This window comes from Xenopus laevis, chromosome 3L (assembly GCF_017654675.1).
Source record: "Xenopus laevis strain J_2021 chromosome 3L, Xenopus_laevis_v10.1, whole genome shotgun sequence".
In the NCBI taxonomy this organism is placed as follows: domain Eukaryota; kingdom Metazoa; phylum Chordata; class Amphibia; order Anura; family Pipidae; genus Xenopus; species Xenopus laevis.
The window spans coordinates 119,053,286-119,078,219 of NC_054375.1; the positions used below are offsets into that span (position 1 = coordinate 119,053,286).

The window sequence follows — 24,934 nt, forward strand, 5'->3', positions numbered from 1 at the left end:
CAACGTGCACTAAAATTCATTTTAATTAATGCATTTAATATTTTTTTTAATCTAGCATTCTCTATATCAGCTCATATGTGAGCAAGCAGGAATATGCTAGAGCAGTGTGAGGAACACTACTTGTGATCAACGTGACCCTTTGGATGTTGCTTCCAGTGGCCTCAAAGCTTAGTTTTGAATTCCTGGCTTGGAGCAAGTTTTGGTTACATAAAAACCAGGTGTACTGCCAAACAGAGTCTCCTGTAGGCTGCCAATCCACATGGGGGCTACCAATAGTCAATCACAACCCCTGATTGGCACCCCTAGGAACTTTTTTGCATGCTTGCGTTGCTCTCCAACTTTTATTTACATTTGAATGTGGCTCACGGCTGAAGAAAAGGTTGGGGTTCCCTATTCTAGAGTTCAGAAAGTTAGGGAGTTCTATGGGCAGATCACTGCAAATGAATTGCATATTTCAGAATGGCTTGCTGAAATGGATGACTAAAAAAATTATCTGTTACAGAGCCACATTTACAAATCACGTGGATACTAGGGCTGGAGCCCTAAAGGGTGGGACAATTGCTGAATATTTCTGGAATAGTTATTGACGAATAAATTTGCCGGGCATGGATTTGCGGCAAACTCCCACATTTCATTGCCAGTGAATATTTTTGCGAAACTGCGCCGGGGAAAAATTTGTTGCGCGTCAAAATTATTTTGATCCCCATTGACTTCAATGCATTTCGTGAATTTTTTTGCTGTTACACTAATTATTTGGCCAAGCGAAACTGGACAGATCCGCCCATCACTATTCTGGATCATTGCTGAAGATCTCTCACAAGGGTAAGAGCACAGTTTTGTTGGGCACAAAGCTTCCCTATACCTAATGCCCCCCAAGGGATATCTTGCATAGCTACAGTATGAACTACACCTTGCCCCAGAGTTGCAATAGGACAACCCATACCATACCTTCCAACTGTCCCGATTTTGACAGCCCAGCCCGCATTCCCGGATACTTATTGAAATTTCTCAGTGCAGATCACTGAACACCAGAAAAAGATACAAAGTTACACTGAACACCAAGATAAGGTAAGGTAAGGAGAGTCCAGAATACTCAGCAACTGCACTTAGATTCAATTGTAAGATAAGCAGGTCTCTAGGGAAATTGAGACTAACAGATAAAAGCAGCGGTGCCCATACTTTTAATAGGGATGCACGGAATCCAGGATTCGGCCAGGATTCAGTCTTTTTCAGCAGGATTCAGATTCGGCCGAATCCTTCTGTCCATTTGCATATGCAAATTAGGAGCGTGGAGGGAAATTGTGTCACAAAACAAGGAAGTAAAAATGTTTTCCCCTTCCCATCCCTAATTTGCATATGCAAATTAGGATTCGGTTCTGTATTCGCCCGAATCTTTTGCTAAGGATTCAGGGGTTCAGCCAAATCCAAAATAGTGGATTTGGTGAATCCCTACCTTTTACATACATACTATTGTGGGGTCTACTTCTGGTGATGTTGTCCCATTATGATCTACTTCCATATTAGCATTGTTAGCATTCTGTTCCATGGAAAATATTACTTAAATATTATATTGATTTATGAGAAAATGTATATTGGTATATTTAAAAAAACAACCTCAACATAATAAATATCTAAATGAAAAGCATGAAATAGGAGGGTGATTTAGACAAGCTGTTTGTTGACAGTGTCTAGAGATCTACTCATCAGGCCCGGACTGGCAATCTGTGGGCTCTGGCTAATGCCAGAGGGGTTGCTGTAAGTTGCCATAGACAATCACTATATTTTGGGCTGGTGGGAGGCTGTTTGGGCCTCTGTGTACCTGAAATGCCAGGGCCTTTTTTGAATCTCAGTCCAGGCCTGCTACTCATCACCAGCTAAAGGTCTACTGGTAGATCCTGATTTACATTTTGGGCACATCTGGCTTAAAGGAGAAGGAAAGCCCCAGGGCGCAAAACCCCTCCCCCCCTCCCGTGTATTGCCCCCCCTCCCTCCTCCCCCCTGGCCTACCCCTCCCGCTGGGCAAATGCCCCTAACTTGTTACTCACCCCTCTGCGCAGGTCCTGTCCACGGAGTTCACAGTCGCCATCTTCTCCCACGCGCGTCTTCTTCCTGCTCTGACCGGCGTCTTCTGGCGCATGCGCAGTAGGAACAGGTACCGGTACAGCTCTATTGCGCATGCCGCCGAATGTCACGAAGTGAAATCGGAAAACTTCGTGACATTCGGCGCATGCGCAATAGAGCTGTACCGGTACCTGTTCCTACTGCGCATGCGCCAGAAGACGCCGGTCAGAGCAGGAAGAAGACGCGCGTGGGAGAAGATGGCGACTGTGAACTCCGTGGACAGGACCTGCGCAGAGGGGTGAGTAACAAGTTAGGGGCATTTGCCCAGCGGGAGGGGTAGGCCAGGGGGGAGGAGGGAGGGGGGGCAATACACGGGAGGGGGGGAGGGGTTTTGCGCCCTGGGGCTTTCCTTCTCCTTTAAAGGGCAGCAGTTACTATAAAATATTTCTCCCCACCAAAAGTGCCGGATAATAGAGTCCACACTCTGGTTGGGGGTAATAGTAGTGCTAGGACACCTGCACTGGGGGGGAGCACCAGGTTTGAGCAGCCATTTTGGGGGTACACACAGGGCCGCCATCAGGGGGGGACAAGTGTCCCGGGCCCGGGGCTGAAGGGGGGGCCTGGCAGTGCTGCACTTTTTGAAGAGCCGGGCCCCCCTTGACCGCTCCGCAGCCGTGCCTCTGCTTGCGAAGTCCCGAAGAGGCAGAATGCAGAAGTGCCGAACATACGAAGTCCTGAAGCGGCGAAAAGACCAGAAGTCACGAAAACAGCTATAATTGAAGTCCTGAAGCCACGAGTTCAATTCTACAGACACCAATGTGTTTTTTTTTTTTAATCCCCTGGCCACCAATGTTTTATTTTAATAATCTATAGGACCCTGTAACCAAAATATTTTATGGGGCCCCCATTTTTTTTAACTTGTTAGAGGGCCCTGGCGCAAAGGTTTTTTTGTCTCCTTGTACCAGCAGCACAAATGAGTTCCGTTATGTTGACAAGACTTAAAGCATTACATATGGAAAGCACCTGACTGAATTTCTGTTTGTAGTTCATCCCTGTGCCTCTATGATTTGCCCCCAGGCCGGGGATGTCAGTGACGTTTGTTCTGAATGTAATGAAGGTGGGATACCCCGTGAGTAGATAACTAAGCCCGTGTTACCCTCATTGTACAAAAGGAAGAGCAATGGCGAGGGGCTCTGCGCGTTTAGCAGCTGCTCTTGACAATGACAGAAGCCCCGGGGCTGGAAATACGAATAATTATGAGGAGTTCCTGCTGTCATTTCAGGGAAACTACCTGGTCTAGCCCCGCCCATCGCTTGCCTGTCCTTAGGCCACATCTCAGGCAGGTTGGCCACTCCCCCATTAGGGGCAGGTTTGGGGAGAGGAGGAAGTCAGTGTGTGAGAGAGGAGGTGCCGGCGTGTATTAGCGCAGGAGGCGGACAGTGGTACATTGGAGCGACTGCTGCTACTGACAGGAGATCCAAGGCCTGAGATATGATCGCTGTGCAGCTGCTCAACAGCTGAGACCGGTGCGCGGAGCTGCAGCCTCAGATGCGGGAGTGAGATAAGCGCCTGGCACGGGGATAACAGCGGGGGAGCAGGTATTTGTAGCACCGTCACTTTCCTGAACTTCTGTGCCGGGCAATGAGAGCAGCGGAGTTAGCAAAGCAAACGGCAAATGGCAAGCTGAAAAGTGTCCAGTGTTTTGTACCACAACCAGGCGATGTGTGCGGCTGCTGATGCTCATACATAGTGACTCATAGTGACTGATCAATAGAGATATATGGGTGCACTTTGTAGGGGTTACAGTGTGAGCCTTAGTTGCAAGGGAACGTCGTATGTATAATGATTGTAGCCTCTATGTGACACTGTATTGTCTTACACGCAATATACTTACACTCTCTGCATGTCTAGTGTCTTGTTTTTAGTCTTCTGTCTGCAGTACATGGGTTGTTACTACTACTACCTGATTCCAAGTGCCCAGACTTTCTGTGTGATACACATTGTGCTGTATTAGTTATTATGTGTTCTAACATCTGCAGCTGAACTGTCACTTCCTGAAGAACACAAGCACTGACCTCACTTTACCAGCAGACATATATTTAGGTGGCATAGCAGGTATAGTGGCAGGAAATGGTTCTATAGTAGCAGTGGGTATAATAGTCTCTGGGAAGGGACTGTGGGATAGAAGGTATAGTAGGGAGAGATGGTGCCTATAGTAGCAGTGGGATAATAGTCTCTGGGAAGGGAATGTGGCTGTGGGATAGCAGGTATAGTAGGAAGAGATGGTGCCTATAGTAGCTGAAAAGATAATGGTCTCTGGGAAGGGACTGTGACTATGGGATAGGAGGTATAGTAGGGAGAGATGGTGCCTATAGTAGCAGTGGGGATAATAGACTCTGGGAAGAGACTGTAGCTGAAATTAATTGATACAGAGTGCATGCAGCATCAGTTTTACCTAAAGTGCAGCTTTTGTAGCAGTGTGTGTTTTGCTCCTGGCCCTGCCACCATCTGTTTACTGGTTTGCATGCATTGTTGTTTTTGCTGGGAAAGTAACTGAAGTGATAGTAGGCTTTGCCAAGTATAAAGCACAAATTATATGCTACACCAAAGCAAATTCTGAATTTATTGGGTAAAGGAATCTTCCAAAATATAAGACCAAACCATTTGGTCAGGTATTCCTAACCTATTGGTCAGGAATGCAAAAATGGGCCCCCTATGATCCAGTTAAAGGAGAAGGAAAGGCTTTGTGCACTTGTGATTGTCTTGACTTACCTGAAACCTCGGGTCGGTGCTCCTCTCAGGAGAAAACTGCACCGGCCCGGGCTTATATAAGCGAGCACCACGGATCGATCCTCTTCTGGCTTCCTCTTTCTTCGCGCAGCTGCACATGCGCAGTAGAAAGAAAAGCCGAACTTTAACTAAAAAGTCGGCTATTTCGTTCAACTGCGCATGTGTTCGCTCGGGGAAATCTGAAGAAAGAAGAAGCCGGAAGAGGATCGCTCCATGGTGCTCACTGGTATAATGAACCCCTGGCCCGGTGCAGTTTTCTGCTGATAGGAGCACCGGCCTAGGGTTTCAGGTAAGTCAATACAATCACTTGGGGGTGCCTAACATTTGGCACCCCCAAGTGTATGAAGTCTTTCCTTCTCCTTTAATACCCTAGTTTTTATTTTTTTGAAGCACTTACACTTGCCTTTTCACATTGTATTAAGAAAACCTGCCTCGTCTCTTACAGTGTATATATATATATATATATATATATATATATATATATATATATATATATATATATTATATAAGTGTTGGCAGAAGCCTGTAGATAAGCAACTCCTCTAGTGAGCCATATGGATCATATGCATGGGTGCTTTTGGAATCATCTGTTCATTTTTTTTCATGTTTATAATGTGGAAGCACAGAGCAAAAGCATATTCCTAATCATATAGTTCGTTTGGCTAATAGAAGTGTTATTCTGGATTGCTATTCTCTATTACAGATAACAGTATTAGGCACCTCGCCCCTTGTAAAATGAGATATTCATGGTGCTTGGCAACACAATAATCATTGTAGTCTGCAGTATGACTTTATGATATTTGATTAAAGCCATGCACAGTATGTGTCTTGTTTTTGAAGGGGTGAGTTGGAAATTGTTATTTAATCCTCCCTGCCATAAAGTACTTTGGGTAGCTTTAAGTGTGTAATGTGTCACTGGAAAAAGTCACGTAAGATACCTGCTCTGTGAAATCCGCATTGTGTATGTTTTGTTTTTTACCTTTTTTTTCAGATTTTTTACTTTCATTTGTATAGGTGTGTATCATGCCCAGGATAATATGAATAATATTGGCTTTATTTGCCTTGTTATTCTGGTGTATGCACTTTTTAAAACAGGCAAATTGCAGCTTTTCAATTATAATTTACTTGGATGGGGGTTTGGAGCAAAAGATCAGCATTTGCTGCCAACGCAGTCTCTTCAAGCTGGGCTGGAAGCTAATTGGCAGCAAAACAATCGCTTGGCCGGCCAATATGTGGCCAGGGATTGGCAAGATAAGGTGGTATAGCCCCTTGTTATGATATCATCGGCCCTGATGATCAACCCCATTTGATTCACCCACCAGGATTGTTAACAACATACTTATTTAAATAGGTCCAGTTTTAATTGTGTATTCCCCCCTTTCCTGACAGCAGTGCCATACCCATACAATGATTCTGGGAGTTGTAGTTTAACACAAAGTAGCACAAGAGTTTGTTTATGAGCTCTGAGGTCTCTGTATAGTACTCATAAAAGTATTCATAGCAGCATTGATATAAAGACTCTTTTGTATCCAATTCCTATTTCTAAAGCATAATGAAATACACAGTGTTGTTTGCTATATAAAAACTATATTTGATTGCCGGTTTTTGCAGTTCTGCATGCATGTATCACTCTCCATCTAATGCTTTTTCCCAGCATTGCTCCAGAAAATATTTACAGTGTCCCTCCTGGAAACGTATACTGAGATTAAGTAAATAAAGGTTGCTTGCAGCTATGACTTTGCCTGCTATATAAATATTTGAATACCGATTTCTATTGCAAACCACTTGAATTTGTTGCCTTGAGACACAACCCTTTCAAATGCTAGAAATGCCATATGATCAGAAAATTGGATTTCTCATTTGATGGGGTCTATATATATTTTGTTTCTTATGACAAGGATAAGGGTGTAATTCAGATATGGGAAACTGCCAGTGTTTGGTGTGTGCTTCTTTCTTTACATACTGATGAAGGATATTTTAACAGCTGCTTTATTGTTGTAGAACTCGGACACACACATGGTTAATGCTTACGTACTTGTTTATGTCAATGTGATTAAAGGATGTCAAACACCTGGCAACTGTAGCGAGTTTGTTGAGCTGCTGTGGCTGCTGGGAGATGTAGTTCTTAGCTGTAGGCAGACAAGATGCACAATTATATTCGTACTCAATTAGCCGTGCTTTACCTTGTGTAATCTAAGGGAGAGGTATTTTATACATTCAGGAGGTTAGCATGTACTAGTCTCTACCATTAAATATCATTAAATATTCTTAAAGAGCTAAAATACAGAAGCCGCTGTTGCTTTGCTTGAATCGTTAAGCAAGGAAAGGGATTATTATAATAAACCTAGATTAAAATAAGCCAGGGTACGTTATCTCTAGATTGCGGGCAGGGACTCTTTAGCCTTTGCATCAGTCTGAATGTGTATGCTGTCTTCTGCCCCATTTCTGACGGTATTTGTTTTGATATTACAAGGCCGGAATCACAAAAAGAAAAGTCTTTTAGTCCTTTGTTGTGTCTTTACTTTTATTTTGTAGGGCAAGGGTTTCTTAACCTTTGAGATAGCACTCAAAATCAGACCCCCATAATGTCTAGAGTTGTTCTTTATTATTTTCTTGAATACAGTCGTATTGCTTTTTACACTAAACAGAATTAAAGCATGGTCCTGATAACGTTTAAACTACTTTTATGTGGTTCTGTAGGGAAAAAAAAGCTTTAAAAGTTTAAAATGAATATTGCTATGTCTTATATACTGAATAATCATGAGCGAATCTGTCCCATTTTGCTTCGCCAAAAAATCCGCAAAACTCTGAAAAAATTAATGAAACTGTGAAAAATTTGTGAAACGCATTGAAGTCCAAGGGTATCAAAACAATTTTGACTCACGAGAGACCATTTTTATATGCGCAGCTCTTGTCCAATGATCATTTTTGACGTGTGACAATTTGTATGCATGCGACAATTTTTACAAGCGCAATTCTTTTAAAATTCAATGGGCATCAAAATAATTTTGACGTGCGACAATTGTGACGGGGACAATTATTTTTAGAAAGCAATCCAGCAGCACACTGATTTTTTATGCAATAAGTGATATTATTTATTCAGCCCATATACATACAAGAAAAGGGCCCTTTTCTTGTATGTATATGGGCTGAATAAATAATATCACTTATTGCATAAAAAATCAGTGTGCTGCTGGATTGCTTTCTACATTGTATGCTGGACCCTGTGGGCAGGAAAGGGTCAACCAGAGCAAGCACCTGACACCCTGCATAGGGTTATTGTGAAGGGTCGAGCACTCCGAATTTTGCAAATGGGGACAATTATTTTTGTCACAGTGAATTTTTCCACAGCAAATTTTCTCAGCAGTTTCACGGAAACATTTGCAGTCCACGAAGTGCGGAAATTCACCACAAATCCATGCCTGGCGAATAAATTTGCCCATCACTAATACTGAACTTATTGTACCAGCAGCCCTATAGCAGTAAAAAAAATCCAGGCTTTCAAACTTTTCAAACTTGCCACAGGAGCTTGCCATCTTGTATTTTCTTTGAGTGACAGTGCACATTCTCAGGGTGCTATGGTGGGTGTCAGAAATTTAAATCTGAATTAACGGGGTTGTTCAGATTCCAAACATTTTTTTCAATGTTGGTCTTAATTTTCTTTTGTAGTTTATTTTTTTGCTTTCCAATTCTCCTCGTTCCAGCTTCCACAGAATCTGTAGCTCCCTGCCCCCTACTCTATCACCAGCAATCAGTCTCTGCTGCTCTGGTCTCCAAATACATACATAGGAGCCCTCTGTTTTTGGCTTAAAGGTGACATATTATATAAAAAACAAGAAAATGCCAGTGCAATAAACTCTTAGAAGGAATGTCATATAAAAAGTAGTTTGTGGTTACTTTATTGAAACTTCTGCAAAAACATCCCGCCCATCTGTTCCACTCCTGCTGCCTCCTTTCCCAGGCTGTACAGGGGGCCAGCGGCACTCGGCACACTGCACTGTAGGATAGGAACCAATCAGCAGCTAGGTTGACCTGATAAGGAACTGAAGCCTGTCTTTGCTTGTGTGACCGCAGGACTGTGATTGGCTGTCCCCCTCCTACTGTGCTTCTGGTAAGGACACGCCCACTTTTAATTTGAAACTCAGACAGGGACTGTAGAAGATCTATAGGGAGCTCCAATAAAGGGGCCTTTTTTAAAGAAAATATAAATTTTGCGCCAAAAGTACAACCAGCACCATATAGAATGTATTATTGGCTACAAAATTAGGGGGGGTTAATTTATCCTATATGTCTCCTTTAAAACCTGATTTACTGCGCCGGCAACAAGCAGTACTGCGGAACAGAGTGGGGTTTATGGGATTATAAATTGATATGATTCAAATGTGAAACATTTTTAAATGTATTTTATAAAAATACAATCTAAAAGAATAAAAGTCCATCCTGCACAGTACTAAGCAATCACCAAACACCTTCTTGATGTGTGAAAGGCCTTGTGGGCAGAACTACCGTAACTGTCATGGAACCTGAGGTGAAGAGTGTGAATATCGTGGGATGGTTTCTGCTTGCTAACAGCTACTTATATGCATACTGTATGTGTATAGCACGCTATGCCAATCAGTCTGTAGTTTCACAATTATACTTTTGCACTTGTCTCCTCCTGAGACAGTTTCCTGTGCTTTGTGGAACAGTACAAGGTGGGCATAACCCATGTGTTGATTTCCGTTTTATACATTAAACTTTGGATGACATTAGCATTTTAGGTCACTGTTATATGTCTTCTCCGTATGCATAGGCTGCACATTGTGATTTCACTGCCATACTGTTTTATGGAAGAACCATGGCACCTTAGAGAATCCCGCATAATTTTCAGGGGGATATCTGTCTGTGGCAGACACTGGCAGAGACACAAGTGTAGGCAGTTACATCAGGGATATGTTTACCTTTTTACACCTCTGTTCCAATGTAATATGTTGCCAACAACTCCCCACCCCCTTCCCATGCTGCACCTCACATTGCCTCAGGAGCAGCAGAGACCTGGTGCCTCTCCTAATCATTTTCACTCTTAAGCCCGGGCCTATAGTGCCTTCCCTCTAGTCTAGGACTAAGTAATATATAGAGCCAAGCACATCAATGAGCGGATACCTTTGCTAATGGACATAAGTGGAATTATTGTATAAACACAAATCTCTGGGAAGTCACTGGGAAGGTTATGGGCAACACATACAGATTTTTGCAATGTGTTTGCAAGCAGCCATATGAAGTGAGCCATGTCTGTTCTGTGTGCAGGCCTACACCATTGGTCTTCTTCACAGAGATATCAACCTCCAGATAACCAAATCTGGGCAATTCTTTGCACGTGACATGCTCAGACCATATCCCATATACCGTATATACTCGCGTATAAGCCGAGTTTTTCAGCACCCAAAATAAGCTGAAAAATGCTGCCTCGGCTTATACGCGGGTCAGTAAAAAAATTACCTATTTGGCTGATGCGGTTGATGCGGGTTCTGATGGCTGCGCTTCCGATGGCTGTCCTGGATGGCTGTCCTGGATTGCATGACACAGTCCCGGCTCGTCTCTGCAGGCAGGGGCGCTTCTACGTCCTGCTGCAGTACGCTAAGGTAAATTTACCGTAAATATGCGCCTGCGCCTCTCGCTTCTACGTCCAGTACGTCCAGTACGCTAAGGAAATTTAAATATGCGCAGCTGCGCGCAATGCGCATGCGCCTCTTGCTGACTGCTGCCTGTGATGTGCGGAGTGCGTATAACGCGCTGTGATTCGCTGCTCCCTGCTGTGGTCAAAATTGGTACGGTAATGTGAGAAATGTTGGGTTGTCTTTTTTTTCAGTTGTCACTTGAATTGAGCCCTGATAAAAACTGTAAATGATCTTGAGATGATATAAGGTTCTGTCTCATTTAAGCACCTATTTAGAAATTCGACACATGCCAAAATTTAACAAACTTTATGCAGTTGGCTTCAAAAAGTAACAGAAGCAATTGATTCACAGAAAATGTATTTCATGACACTGTATGATGGCTCTCTCTCAATACAGGAATTCGTTATTTTCCTGAAGCAAACTTTCCTTTTTCTCTATAATAATATGTTGTCATAATATATCACACTTCTATTCTTCCTTGAGGCCATGATCTGAGTGGGTGGGGGAGAGAGTCTGGGTCTGCAGAGCCCACTACCGTAGGTATTTTCCCTGTGTCCCACCAGCCCAGTCCCACACTGAATACTTGTATTATTAAATGCTGCTGCATTTCTCACCCTCGGCTTATACGCGAGTCAATAAGTTTTCCCAGTTTTTGTAGGTAAAATTAGGTACCTCGGCTTATACACGGGTCGGCTTATACACGAGTATATACGGTAGTCCTTTTCAAATTAAACACAAAACCCAATTTTTATTTTTTATTAAAACATTCATAAGCTCAGCTGTCAATCAAATATTGTTTGCCCCTTGCCAGGCGCGATCCTGGCCCTCCACCGCCTGAGGCAGCTTGCAGTTGCTGCTGCCCCCCCTCCCCAGTGCGCTCACATTTTTGTGCCGGAGGGGGCCCACGAGGGCAGAAGAGAGGGCCAGGACGCTAGTGCAGAGAGCATCATTGTGATCTCTTTGAAGTAAGCACCAGGAGCGGCATTTTTGCCGCCCCTGGCACCTAGCGGGGCGCTGCCGCCTGAGGCGAGATTCTCAGGTCGCCTCATTGGCAAAGCGCCCCTGCCCCTTGCAGACAATTACTTTCACTTTCCATTCAGCACTTCCTAGATGTCACTGCTCTCCCCATTCTCTCAGTTCTCTTAACCATTTAATTGTGTAGCCAGTGTATGGGGATGGACATTGGGTCCCCTATTCTGGTGCACAAACAAGATTCTGAGATGATGCAAGGCTTGCCTTAATAACAGTGTCCACAAAATGGCTCCTGCATGCTTGCTATAATTATGAATCCCAGACTGAAGGAAACAAGATTCAAATAATTTATATAGTGTAATTAAAGTTCATTTTGCTTGGCTAACGTGATAAAATAGGATTTTGAATATTTTTTTTTGGGTGACGGGTCCCCCTTAAAAGCAAACTCATATTATGGCAGCTGCTGCCTTAGTGCAGTTCAGCTTATGGCATCATATTAGCAATAATTAAATGTGGATGAAGTGCATTTTCTGTGCTGTTGTAATTAGCAGCTTACTCTAAAAACACTGCCTTATATTCAGTTTCCTGAATATCATTGTGCAAGTCTTTGACAATACAATTTCTGCAACTTTTCGAATGAGGCTTCTGTGCTTTCAGTTTTTCCATTCGACTTCCTGACTGATTCCTAAAACCTAAGAGGAACATGGGCAGGCCACAATTGGGAATTCTTATACTTTTCCTGCACCTTTTGAACTGCTTTGTATTTCTTAAGAAGTTCACTAGAAATATTGTACTGCCTGGGCAGTTCCATGTTTCTAATTAGCTAAGCTCCAGCAGACTTTAAAACTAAACAGTGAAAAAGCAAACATTTCCTGACATTCCTTTAGTTCATGGTTAATCGCTGGATATGTTCAGGCAAATTTGTATATGGGCTGTAGAGACACTTTTGTAAATATAGTTCTCAGCAAGCTTGGTAAATTCAGACTGTTAAAGGGCTAATCGACTATTTCTGGAAGGTGCACAAATTCAGAAATAAGATTGATCATTTTCAGTGATAATAGATCCATTGATGCCTTACACTAGTGCTGCTTGTGTGTGTGTGTGTGTGTGTGTGTATGTATATGTATATGTATATATATATATATATATATATATATATATATATATATATATATATATATATATATATATATATATAATTGATTTATATTTTATGTGATGACTTGTACTTTGTGCAGAGGAATACCTGTGTTATCACAAAACAATCTGTTGCAGGGCTACATATCTCTGTATGGACTATGGGTAAGCTTATGTGTTGTGCACACACCCATGTTGCCAGATCATTTTCTTCTCTGTTTCATGTAAAAGAGAATTATAAAACAGCCTATTTCCAGGGAATAATGGATGCATATGCAAGACTGAGACTGCAAAGCTAAACTAGCTGACACCCTTCTAGAAGACCGAACCATGTTAGGGTCCATGACAATTTCTTGCAGGGCCACATCTGACCCACAGAGCTCCTTTTGTTACAGGTAAGGCAGCTCCAGCAAGCAGATTTAGAAGCCATAGAAGAAGGCCATGTGAAGTGAAGGAATATCTATACAGTGAGTATTCTGAAGGGTGGCTCATGCTTGATTCCACCACTCGTTGTTCCTGCCATGTCTGCAAGTAATACAGTTATGGTACTATGAAGTTGATATATTGGCATTTAAAGCCATAAATTCTGGTGTTAGAGGCATAGCCTAATAACAGGAACATGTGTTAATAAATCCACGACTAATTCCTAATTAGAATACTTGGGGTAAACAATAATAAAAAGAAATTACTAGGGAAAGTCATACCGAGAAAAAGTTCTCTCGATTACTGTTATACTTCCCATTTCTGAGCATGATTTAAACTAAGCTCTTATTAATGTTTCTAAATGATTTAAAGGTTCCTCTTGATAACCCACAAGAGGATCTTGCCAACTTCCTCATATCTTCCTTGTCTTGCTATTCTTACATGTGCTTGTTGTTGCCTTGCAAATATTGTCCTATGCGGTAACTCAATGAGTTCTTTAAACGGCAGAGTGATACTTTTGTGGGCCCAAATAGAAGAAGCAGTGGCAGGTTGGGGTACTTCTCTGCCGGCTTAAATAGGCTGGTGGAGGATACTTTCCACGTGACGTAATTCAAACAAAAGGAGAGTGTATTTACTATTTTAATTTGTCTGTAATACACTGTAATTAAATATAAGAAGGTGGGTGTTAAATATTGGGTATTGGAAAAATGGTTATATTCCAGTATTGATTAAGTTTGAATATGTTTCATTTGTGCACTCATGACTTGTCATTCACACATCTTTCACACAATGGTTCCCATACTCCATTTATTCCTCAAGTCTGGAGGGATTAGTTTACAGTTAACATATGGAATGTGTTATGGGTAGGCTGGGAGAGGTGTACCTCACAGGTTTTGAATATATCCCTGGACAAAGAGAAGTTTGCTCTCTCACACACTGGACACACACACAGACACACACTGACTCTCACACAATACAGACATACACAAAACTTTTATACAACATATTGATACAGTACATACATTATTATTTGTATTATTTTGGTAGGCTGTCAATAGAACATTTGACTGGCTAGATATCTGTTAATTTGTATGTATTTTCTGTAACACATTTTTACACATTAAATATACTTAAATATCACCTTGGTGAGTGGTGTTTGTTGACCATAGAACTTATACAAATTATTAAATAAGACTGTAGTTTCTAACAGTGGGTTTAGCACTCTTTAGGTGTATAATGGCAAAAATGCTTAGATGCTCTTGTAAACAAAGAACGAGGGCCGAGTATACACAGAGTTTGCAAGATTTTAATTTGAGGACGTTCTTGCATTAAATGGGCCAATAGCAAAGGGGAGCTCCTCATGTAATTGAGCAGTGTTACTCACCACAATGATACTGCAAGTTTAGGCGTTTCTCATTCAAATGAATAAGAGCTGTATGGGAAGCTTTTTACTTGGCCAAAATGCACTGGAAAAGGGAACATCTTGTCTGCCGTAGCAGTGTAGCCTTCTTATGTTTTTGCTTTGGAAATGTATGCAGCAGTTGCTCTGTTTGTCACATAATGCCCAAAAGGGCTTAATCACAGAAGCTCTATGATCCTCTGAATGTGAATACCTTCTTGTAAGGTCTCCACCTGGCCAGTAAAAATTATTATTAATGCCAGTGTTATTAATAGGGCAAAAATATAATAATATAGGAAGGCTGCTATTTTCCCAGAAAAGGTGGCAACCCTACCTTCCTGGTACAAAAAAGCAACCTTCTTAGTTTCTCTATGCTATTACAAATCCTTGTCTGAACCTGCTGTAGCTGTCATACATTTTGCAACATTTTCTATTGTGACTCATTGTCCTTAAGTAACAGCATTACATCTAATATGCATTTAGAGCATTTCCTGCTACATAAAAGGAAGTTGTTTTTCCTAAATTTTCCAGTAATTTAGAATTGTCTGGGAAAGATGCAAGCTAGGCATCAATAACAGAGGCCAGAACTCCATTGCTTAATATCTAATTTATATTCATATTGCCAATATTACATTATCATTTGCTTCCTTTGCCTCCACCCATATATGCCGTGAGGCTTTCCTGTAAAAATGTTTTTATAGCGTCACTCAGGAGATCTCTCACACTAACATTCATGAAGAGAAACCATACTAGTAAGAATTATTATTATTAACATGTATTTTTAGAGCACTGTAAAATAAATTGTTTATACAAAGAAATTGCATGAATTACATACATAGTACATATAGAGTTATACATAACGACAAGTACTGGTACAAAAGATTAGGAAGGCCCTGTGCAAAAGACTTTACAATCTAAAGGGAATGAGACACAAGGTGTGGGAGTGGGCAAGATCAGAAATTAGCAGGTGAGAGATGTAGCATATGGTATTGCATTTGGTGAGGGTAGGCTTCTCTAAATAAGTGTGTTTTAAGAGATCTTTTAAAAGCAGAAAGATTGGGAGAAAGTCAGACAGACTGTTGGAGAGAATCCCAGAGGTGTGGCGCAGCCCTTGCAAAGTCCTGAATGCTAGTGTGTGAGGAGTTAACGAGAGAAGAGTTAAGGAGCAGGTCAGTAGAGGAGCCTAGTAAGTGCTTGGGTGAGTATCTAGAGATGAGTTCAGAGATGTAGGGAGATTTATGTAAACGTACCCAGAATGCGTTGCTAAATATATTTGCAACCCTAGTGTTACCTGACAGCAAGCACTGCATTTCCAGTTAGGGTCATTGATAGCCTAGGTCTAAATGAGAGCTGCTGAGCTGACAGCCTGGTAGTACCAGTGTAAAACTGCAAACATCTCAGAAACTTGCAAAAAAAAAAATAGTAAATTAATGTAAACTAAAGATGTTATCAGAGATATACCTTTACATTAGGGTTTAGAGCCCCTTTAAGACTTAGGCTGTTAACGTCTGTTTTTTGTGTGCATTGTATTTATATTTGTTCTTGAATTTTTATTCAACCTGGCCACTTCTACAGACTGTTGCCTTTCCAAATTTGATGCAGTTAATTAAGATCAGATTATGTGCCTTGTGAACAATGCTTTTTATTGTTTCTTCTGATGAATGGATGCATTTTGATTTATTTTAAGTAAGTACTTTGTCATTCTTAAAGGCAGCACATATCCTACGTATACTAAGGGTGTATGTACAGTAACTCAGCTCAAGACACCTTATTTATATGCACATTTGTGATCATATGAATAGGCTGTGCCATACATACAATCACAGTAGCAGCAAGTTCCATGCCAGCAATATCAGATATTATTTTAATATGGTTCAGTTTTTAAAAGAGTATGCTTGCTCTAGTAGTGTAGAGTATAAACTGTATACAGTGTAAAAGAGCAATGCTTCTGGTTCCCTTGTTATGTATTGAATAAGTGCATATATACTTGTATACTTCCTATTTTCCATTTTGAGGGCAAACCTGATTTATTTTTTTAGATTGTAAGCTTTTTTGGGCAGGGCCATCTTCACATTTTATATCTGTTACTGGTTGCTATGTATGTAATTTTGTATGTTCCTTGTATAAACCCATTTATTTTACAGCGCTGTGGAATATTTTAGTGCTCTAAAAATACTTGTTAATAATAAAAATAATAATAAGTAGTAGGCTTAGACAGTTATATGCTGGAAGTTCTGGCCTACAAATTTGAACCATCCTTGTACAGAGCTGTTAGGCCACTCCAAATTAGTAATGCAACTTGTACTAGTTATCTGCCATAGGAAATTGTTTATTGTACAAGCTAATGATACATTGTAATGTTCCCACATGTAGCTGTGGGCTGTATGATTTGTATGGGCATGATTAATCCTTCTGTAATGCAGTTGTTCAGTAGTCTGGTATGTGTAGGCAGGTAGGTATTGCTTACGGTATTTTGCACTGGACAATATCCAGTTTTGTTATTTTAGTTAAATGTAACCATCCCGAATCATATTACCTTTCCTTTGACCTTACACAAAGCATTGACAGGTTATCTGAGGAGGAGGTACAATTTGGTCTTAGTGCAAAGCTGCTGACTGTGCAAGGTAATCAGCTTTACTGCATTAGCCTGCAACTTCCGAAGTAAATACCACTCTACAGCCTTTGCCTCTAACTAGACACGATGGACAGTGATTTTAGCAGGCCTTGGACAGTTATTCAAATTATGCTTTACAAATTATACTGAAATTTTGTTTAGTCTGTGAAGTTTCTGTTTCAAAGCACGGAAACTTTTACTATTTCAAATGTGATGTTGAACCAAAAATGTAATGAAGGAGCCACCCCCCCCTCAGAGGGCAGAACCTGGGACCCCTTTTAAAAAAAAAAGAAGAAACAACAGGATCCAGGAGATGTTTTGCAGAGTTTGCAGCTGCCATCTTTTCTTCTTATTCTCGGAGCAGGGTATCCCTGTTGCACCGCCATATTGCTTACCTTTACAAAATGCTCCTGGAGATGAATTACACTTGCACAGTAGAGTAAAATTGGGATATTATATTGTATTGGGCATACAAAAACCCAAGCCAATAGTGATGTGCAGGTCAACAAAAAGTTGACCCACATCCAACCTTAAGCTGTCTGCTCTGGACCAGACGAGATGTCTCAATTTATATACCAGAGCCCAACCCACAGATCCCTGATGTCACTGAAGGGGGCAGGGCAAAGCAGGCTTGAGTACATAAACACTGACTGCTGCAGGCACAGAAGGGGCTTAAAGACCTCACGAGTGGGTGAAGAGCAGTATTCACCCTGCACCTTCCGTTGCCTATATGTGTTTGCTCGCCCGAACCTACCTGACCCATGGGTCCTGTGAGAAGCAAACCTTAGGGACTGTCACATATCATCAGGCTGTTGATTCATATAAGTTGATGCTACATGGCTGAATATTGAATTCTGAATTATTTACTGATCAGTCTTATTTTGTGACATTTATGTTATATATGTATATTCAGTATATTGTGCGTTAGTCCCTAAGCACAATAACTGACAGCAGCACAGAGCATGTGCAGTGAATCAGCAGAAAAAAAGATGGGGAGCTATTGGGGCATATTTGGAAGCACAGATCTTCTCTGCTAATGTGCTGTGATTGCCTTGGGCAAAACTTAATGAATAATATATATGCCCTACTTCTTTAGTTAAGCTTTAGTTCTCACTGGTGCCTTTCTGCTGCCCCTGTTTAAATGCCAAGTATCTAACCTTGCACCATGGCAAAAAACACCTGTGCAATTGGGATTATAAATGGTAGGTTATGAAGAGTCTATAAATCCATTTGATAAAACCAGTAGAGAAATTGTGTTTACATTGCATTAAGAAGAAAGACAACAAGTTGACTTTAGATTCAGTAGCTCAAACGTTATTGAATGTCACAGCTTTGTACTCTTGCCATTTTGGCTCTGGGCAAAGGCAACAGGTGCTCCAACCCTCCAGGCAGTTACTTGCAGTAATTTAAATGATCTATGTGTCGTACATTAATTTCAAACTAGTTTTTAATTTTTGGGAAAGGTAATAGAAGGCGTAGTACGTGGACATACTTCATGGCTGGTTATCAATCCTTAGAGATACACCAAATCCAGAATTTGGCCAGGATTTGCCCTGGATTCAGCATTCTGCAGCAGGATTTGTCCGAATCCAAGTGCCTGGCCAGACCAAATCTGAATCATGTGACTTTCCGTGCTGTTCTCTTTAACCTTTCCATACCCTAATTTTCATATGACTTGATTTGGTCCGGGATTTGGCCAATCGTTCTCAAAGGATTATGTAGTGTAGACAATGCCAGATGCTGTCATTTGCTCCCAATGTTATATTGGTGTTCCATTATAAATTAAAAGTTTCAGTCCACAGTAGATCCACAATGAATTAAAAATTAACCAGTTAACCATGTAAGCAAGTGGTTTTCAAAGCTGTGCGCAGGTTCCCCCTGATGATAGTCATCAGCAAATTTGGGTTTCCTACAGGAATATTCAACTGCGGTTTGATCTGGCCAGAATCAAATGGACCAAAGTGCTAATTCTGAAGGTCTCCCAAACACATCCAAGTTAGTGTGTGCATGGACACATAAAGCCAGCTATGAGCAGCTTGGATAGGCCGGTGATTATATTGATCCTGTCTTATTATACTGACGTCTGTTTTTCCCTTGCAAAACAAATACAGAGATTAAAATTAAATTGTTTTGTGTGTTCTACAGAAAGTTTTATAGTCACATAGTAGATGAGGTTTAAAAAAAGACATCCATCAAGTACAACATTTTGCCCAAATGGAGCCTGTTACTTTATCCAGATGCAGGTGATGAGGGTGGGCTAAGCTCTGCAAAAATGGTCAGGGAGATGAGTAGGGTATTGCAGCATTACACAGAGAGAGATCTGACCTAACATTTAGTAAATTAGTGATATTGTACTATACTACTTACATAGTTGGTAATTTTAAGGACAGATTTAATCAATGCTCTTGACACTCTCTCTTGACATGTAATACAAACACCTGGTAAAAGGTAAATATTCAGTTGCTGCAGCTCTGCGCCTCGTCTTAAAAACTGCTGTCCCTGGTGGACCCATTATTGTCACTAAGAAGACAATTTGTCACTGTAATATAATTTGCAAGGAAGCCAGGTGCATTGTTAGAACATACTATGTGATATGCACCACCACATACTAAGCCCAATAAGGAAAGGCAAATTTAATTTAATCTACTGATATGTGATGGTTATTTAATGCAATTTGCTGTATACCCAGAGGCCCTAATATTCTAAAAGGTGGATTTTTAGACACACTACAGGAAAGCTGGGGTAGTTTCAGTTCTTGTCTTAAATGGCAGAAATCTGAAAAGAATAACCTGGAAAAAACACAATGTATACATTGTGGTTTCAGATGCCTGTTTTATAAGCGCTTGCATAGGGTTCCCACCCGGCCAGTGAAAATGGATGCCAATATTATTAATATGGAAGAGAGATGAAAATATAGGAAGGCCTTATTTTTTTCAGAAAATATGGTAACCATATGCCTATTCTGCGTTGTGCTATTAATGTTGTTGCTTGGGTTATATGAAGTCCCATAATCACATTCATTTTTAGAATTTCCAAGTTTCAAGAAAATACATCAAATACTCATTTCAAAACTGTGTAGATTCTGGGAAAATTTTAAATCTGGGGAAAGAAAAAAATCTGGACTGTTATAGCTCTCCTACATATAGGCTTAAAGGTATTGTTCCACCTTCCAACACTTTTTTCAGTTTCAGATAGTTCACCAGAAAGAAATAGTTTTTTCAATTACTTTCTATTTTTTATTTGTGATCTTTTTTCTTATATTGAAGTTTAAACTTTCATTTTTTACCTTCTTAATGATCATAAATTATGATGGTTGCAGGCATGAATCATTTTTAGTTCACAACCATTTTTACCCCTATTCTTTAAGTTTCTCCCTCGCTCCCTTTAAGAATTTTTTCCATGTTTCCCATTGACTTTGAAATGTTGGAACATGTTTATCTTCTCTTTCCCAGCTATTTTATAACGAATTGCTTTGCTGAGCCTGGGAGAGGATATGGTTGGCACCAGCAGCGTTGTTAATCACCCATGGCTGCTTTTAGTTATATTAATACTGTGTGCTGTGTGCCCTAGAGATGGAGCAATGGAGCAAAATCTGTTTATTGTTTTCCGAGCTGGCACAATCCTTGCCTTTTCCTGCAGGAGACGGTTTTGAGAAATCCTACCCAGTTGGCAGTTGGCACTGAATTTGCTTTGTTCACTTGTTTCTGGTATTAATCTCTCATTTAAAACTGCTAGTTAAAAAAAGGGAGAAAAGAATGGCATTTAATTTCCTGCATTCTCTGACAAAAGAAACTTGGCTGTGGCTTCTTCTGAATTATGCATGTTACACAATGCCCTTGGTGGTGTTGGTGGTGCTTGACTTGTAGAGGGTGTACACAGCATCTATATTTGCTGTACTGTCCTTTTATAGTTATTTAATCACAGTCATCACAGCTCCCTGGTAGCCAGACCAGCACCAAGTACTTTAGCATGGACAGGACATCTTCAGTAGGTCAGTATTACTTACACCTACTCCTTGTTTAAAGTTAGTTCAATGAATAGGGCTTGTGTTAAGCATATTTTTTGCCTATTGATTTAATGTAGAATTTTCTTTTTCATATTTTTTGCACTAAACGGGGCAAAGATTGAAACTGAAAGTAAAGTCATATTCTATTTCCTTGTTCTGACAAACTTGCTAAAACTAATTTTCAGTCTACTGAGAAGCCCTCTAAAAACATATTCCTCCTCCATGGGAGGTAACTCCCTTTTTGTGCATGGTGTGTTTTCATCTAACAAGATAAATGTGGCCATTTGTGACTACAAGCACAGTTGCATTTGGCCACAGTCATTTGCATAAGTCCCATTCATTAAAGGAACTTGCATACACTCCTTTCCCTTCTGTAAATTTGTGCTCAGTGCCGATCCTGTCTCCTGTTCTGAATATCACTCAGTTAATGATGCAGAGGGACCCTGTGGCTACTGCCCTTCTGAAACAGTCTTATAGACACATGGGCAAATTTGGGGGGAGATTAGTCTCCCCGGCGACAAATCGGCTCTTCTTCTGGGAGACAATCTCCCCGAACTGCCTTCCCCTACCTTCCCGCCGGCTATAATGAAAAATCGGCAGCGGGATGGCACGCGCGGCGATTCATTTTCCGAAGTCTCCCTGAATCTGCCCTTACCCTAAAGTAACAGTTAAGTGTAAAAATAAAAACTGGGCAAATACATAGGCTGTGCAAAATAAAGAATGTTTGCAATATTGTTAGTTAGCCAAAAATGTAATCTATTAAGGCTGGAGTGACTGGATGGCTACCATAACAGAACACCATCTTCCTGCTTTGCAGCTCTCTAACTCTGAGTTAGTCAGCGACTTGAAGGGGGGCCACATGGGACATAACTGTTCAGTGAGTTTGCAATTGATCTTAAGCATGCAACTCAGATTCAAAAGCAACAGTTATGGCCCATGTGAGCCCCCCCCCCTCAAGTCATTGATTGGTTACTGACTGGTAACCAATCAGTGGAAACCAAGGGAGCTGCAAAGCAGGAGGTAGTGTTATGGTTATTATGTTACACATCCAGTCACTCCAGCCTTTATTCATTACATTTTCAGCTAACTAACTATATTAGAAACATTTTTTTTTGCACGGGCTATATATTTACCCAGTTTTTATATTTATACTGAACAATTCCTTTAATCATCACTATACCCCGAAAATGTATTAACTGTTTATATCATATTAAGTGGCTTATTAGAAAATCTTACCAAACTGGAATATAGATAAATCAATAAATATTGCCCTTTTACATCTTTTACATTGAGCCACCATTTTGTTATGGTCTATGTGCTGCCTCAGAGATCATCTGACAGGATATAATGCAACTCTAAAGCTGGCCATAGATGTTGAGATTTTTAAAAGATCCGATCCTCATCGTGAGACCACGATTTTCTCGGAATGATCGTACGAATTGACCATCAACTAAAAAGACCAATTTGCCAGGAAAACAAAGGGGAGCTTCCTGCTTGGCCCTGCAAACATAGATAGATTGCACTTGGACCGAAAAAGATTTTTTGACCTGGCCGATCAATTTCCTGACAGATGTCGGCCAAAAAACGTGAGATGTACGATCGTTCGAATCCCACTAACCGCACGATAATTTCAAAGTATTGGTCGGACTTCCCTAAAATCGGTCGTTCTGCAAGAAGAATTGTCGTGTCTATGGGGACCTTAACTGTAAAAGGAAGAAGTGTGGAAAGCAAATTACAGAATTTTGTCCATTAATCGGCTCATGTGACCTAGAACATATGGTTTGTTTGTGTGCAGTATGGATGGTAGGATCCTAGGGGGATCCCTTAGTTCTTAAAATGGCAATTTTCTATTTGGGATTATCCAATGGCACATACTTCTAGAAAAGTATATTATTATGAAAATTATTTATTTTACACGAAGCAGGGTTTTACACATGAGCCGTATGTTATACCTACATTGTTCAGGGGTATCGTTTTCTATTGTTCTCTAAGGTCTGTATAGATGCATGTGAACAAGGAATCATCTGATAAAATTTTCGGTTAAATAAGATTTTGCACAATCCTGTGCTGCTGCATGAGAAGAGGCTGTGGGACAGATATGTCTGTCGGCTTAAAGTGTCCATTGTAGTTGTGTCTCTATATCTGCAAATGAATAATTAGATTATGATTAAATTAATTATCATGATCAATTATATATATATATCCATGTAGAAAGCTGAAGCACACTGGGATTTGTCAAGATAAAACTTATTTTATTTTATAAGATCGACGTTTCGGTCCACACAGGGACCTTTATCATCTTGATAAAGGTCCCTGTGTGGACCGAAACGTCGATCTTATAAAATAAAATAAGTTTTATCTTGACAAATCCCAGTGTGCTTCAGCTTTCTACATGGATATATAACTATATATATATATATATATATATATATATATATATATATATATATATATATATATATATATATATATATATATATATATATATATAATCTCATGGGGTAATTAACACACATTTTTGCCAAATGAAAAAAAGTTAAGTATTAGAGTTTACTAATACTAGAGCTTATCAGCTTAACTGTCTCTATTCATGGAACTGGAGGTATCTGGGTTGCATGCTGGTGCAAGGCTGACCTAACGTGACAGATAGACATTGCAATCTGTTTGTATGCAGCCATCTTTTCATTCTGTGGTTAAACCCAATATGATCTTGTTGCTATATTCTTCAGTCAATGGCACATACACACACTTTCTAACTTTGTTTAAAATGGTGGGTCACTTTTAGGTTAACTTTAGTATGTTATAGAATGGCTAATTCTAAGCAACTTTTCAATTGGTTTTCATTATCTATATTTTTCAATATTTTTTTGATTTGCCTTCTTTTTCTCATTCTTTTCAGCTTTTAAAAGGGGGTTACTGACCCCAAATTCTCTGTAAGGCTACGAGTGTATTGTTATTGCTACTTTTTATTACTCATCTTTTTATTTAGGCCTCTCCCATTTATATTGCTGTCTCTTATTAAAATCAATGCATGGTTGCAATGTTAATTTGTACCCTAGCAACCACACTGCTGAAGTTATAAACTGGGGAGCTGCTAAATAACTCAAAAGCCACAAATGAAAACCAATTGCAAACTGTCTCAGAATATCATTCCGTATAAGAGATCTTTTTGTAATTTGGATCTCCTTAACTTAAGTCTACGAAAAAACCAGTGAAACATTAAATACACCCAATAGGGTTGTTTTATTTCCAATATGAATTACTTATATCTTAGTTGGGATCAAGTACAAGGTACTGTTTTATTATTACAGAGAAAAAAGGTAATGCATTTTATAAATTGGAGTTATTTGATTATAATGGAGTCTATTGGAGATGGCCTTCCAGTAATTCTGATCTTCCTGGATAATGGGTTTGATGCCATACCTGTACTATAAGTCTCGTTTTTGACCCCAGTGCCCGTTTTTGACACCGGCGCCGGTTTTTTTGACGCCAGCGCCCGTTTTTGACGTCGGCGTCTGTTTTTTCCGGCGCTGGCGAAAAATTTTTTTTTTTTGACTCCGGCGAATTTTTGCAGCGAATTTTCGCGCCTGTTTCGCGAAATTAGTCGCTGGCGCGCAAATTTGCCGCGAATTCGTGCCTGGTGAATAAATTCGCCCATCACTAGTCAAGGTCATGTAGAAGTCAATGGCAGCATTTTTTACCTTCACAATTTTCGGGTTTTTAGTGGTTTGCGCTCGAAAACTCGATCAATTTGAGGTAATCAACGTTTTTAGCCTATAAACTCGATAAGTTCTAGATATTTGAGTTTTTTACATTCAGGTTTTTCATAAATAAGCAAACATTCGAGTTGTGAGTTTATTCGAGGTAGAAAAAAC

At 40.3% G+C, this 24,934-nt stretch overlaps 1 protein-coding gene across 2 annotated transcripts in view; it reads left to right on the plus strand.

The window, feature by feature from the left end:
• Positions 1 to 3,406: 3,406 nt before the first annotated feature.
• mctp2.L (multiple C2 domains, transmembrane 2 L homeolog) overlaps positions 3,407 to 24,934 on the plus strand; it is a 92,128-nt gene continuing 70,600 nt past the window's right edge. The window contains exons 1-2 of one of the 2 annotated variants that reach the window (XM_018253253.2): positions 3,407 to 3,659; positions 15,537 to 15,637. The gene's annotated coding sequence lies outside the window, so the exon portion shown is untranslated. The remainder of the gene's footprint in view (positions 3,660 to 15,536; positions 15,638 to 24,934) is intronic. The other variant, XM_018253252.2, reaches the window with a different exon arrangement.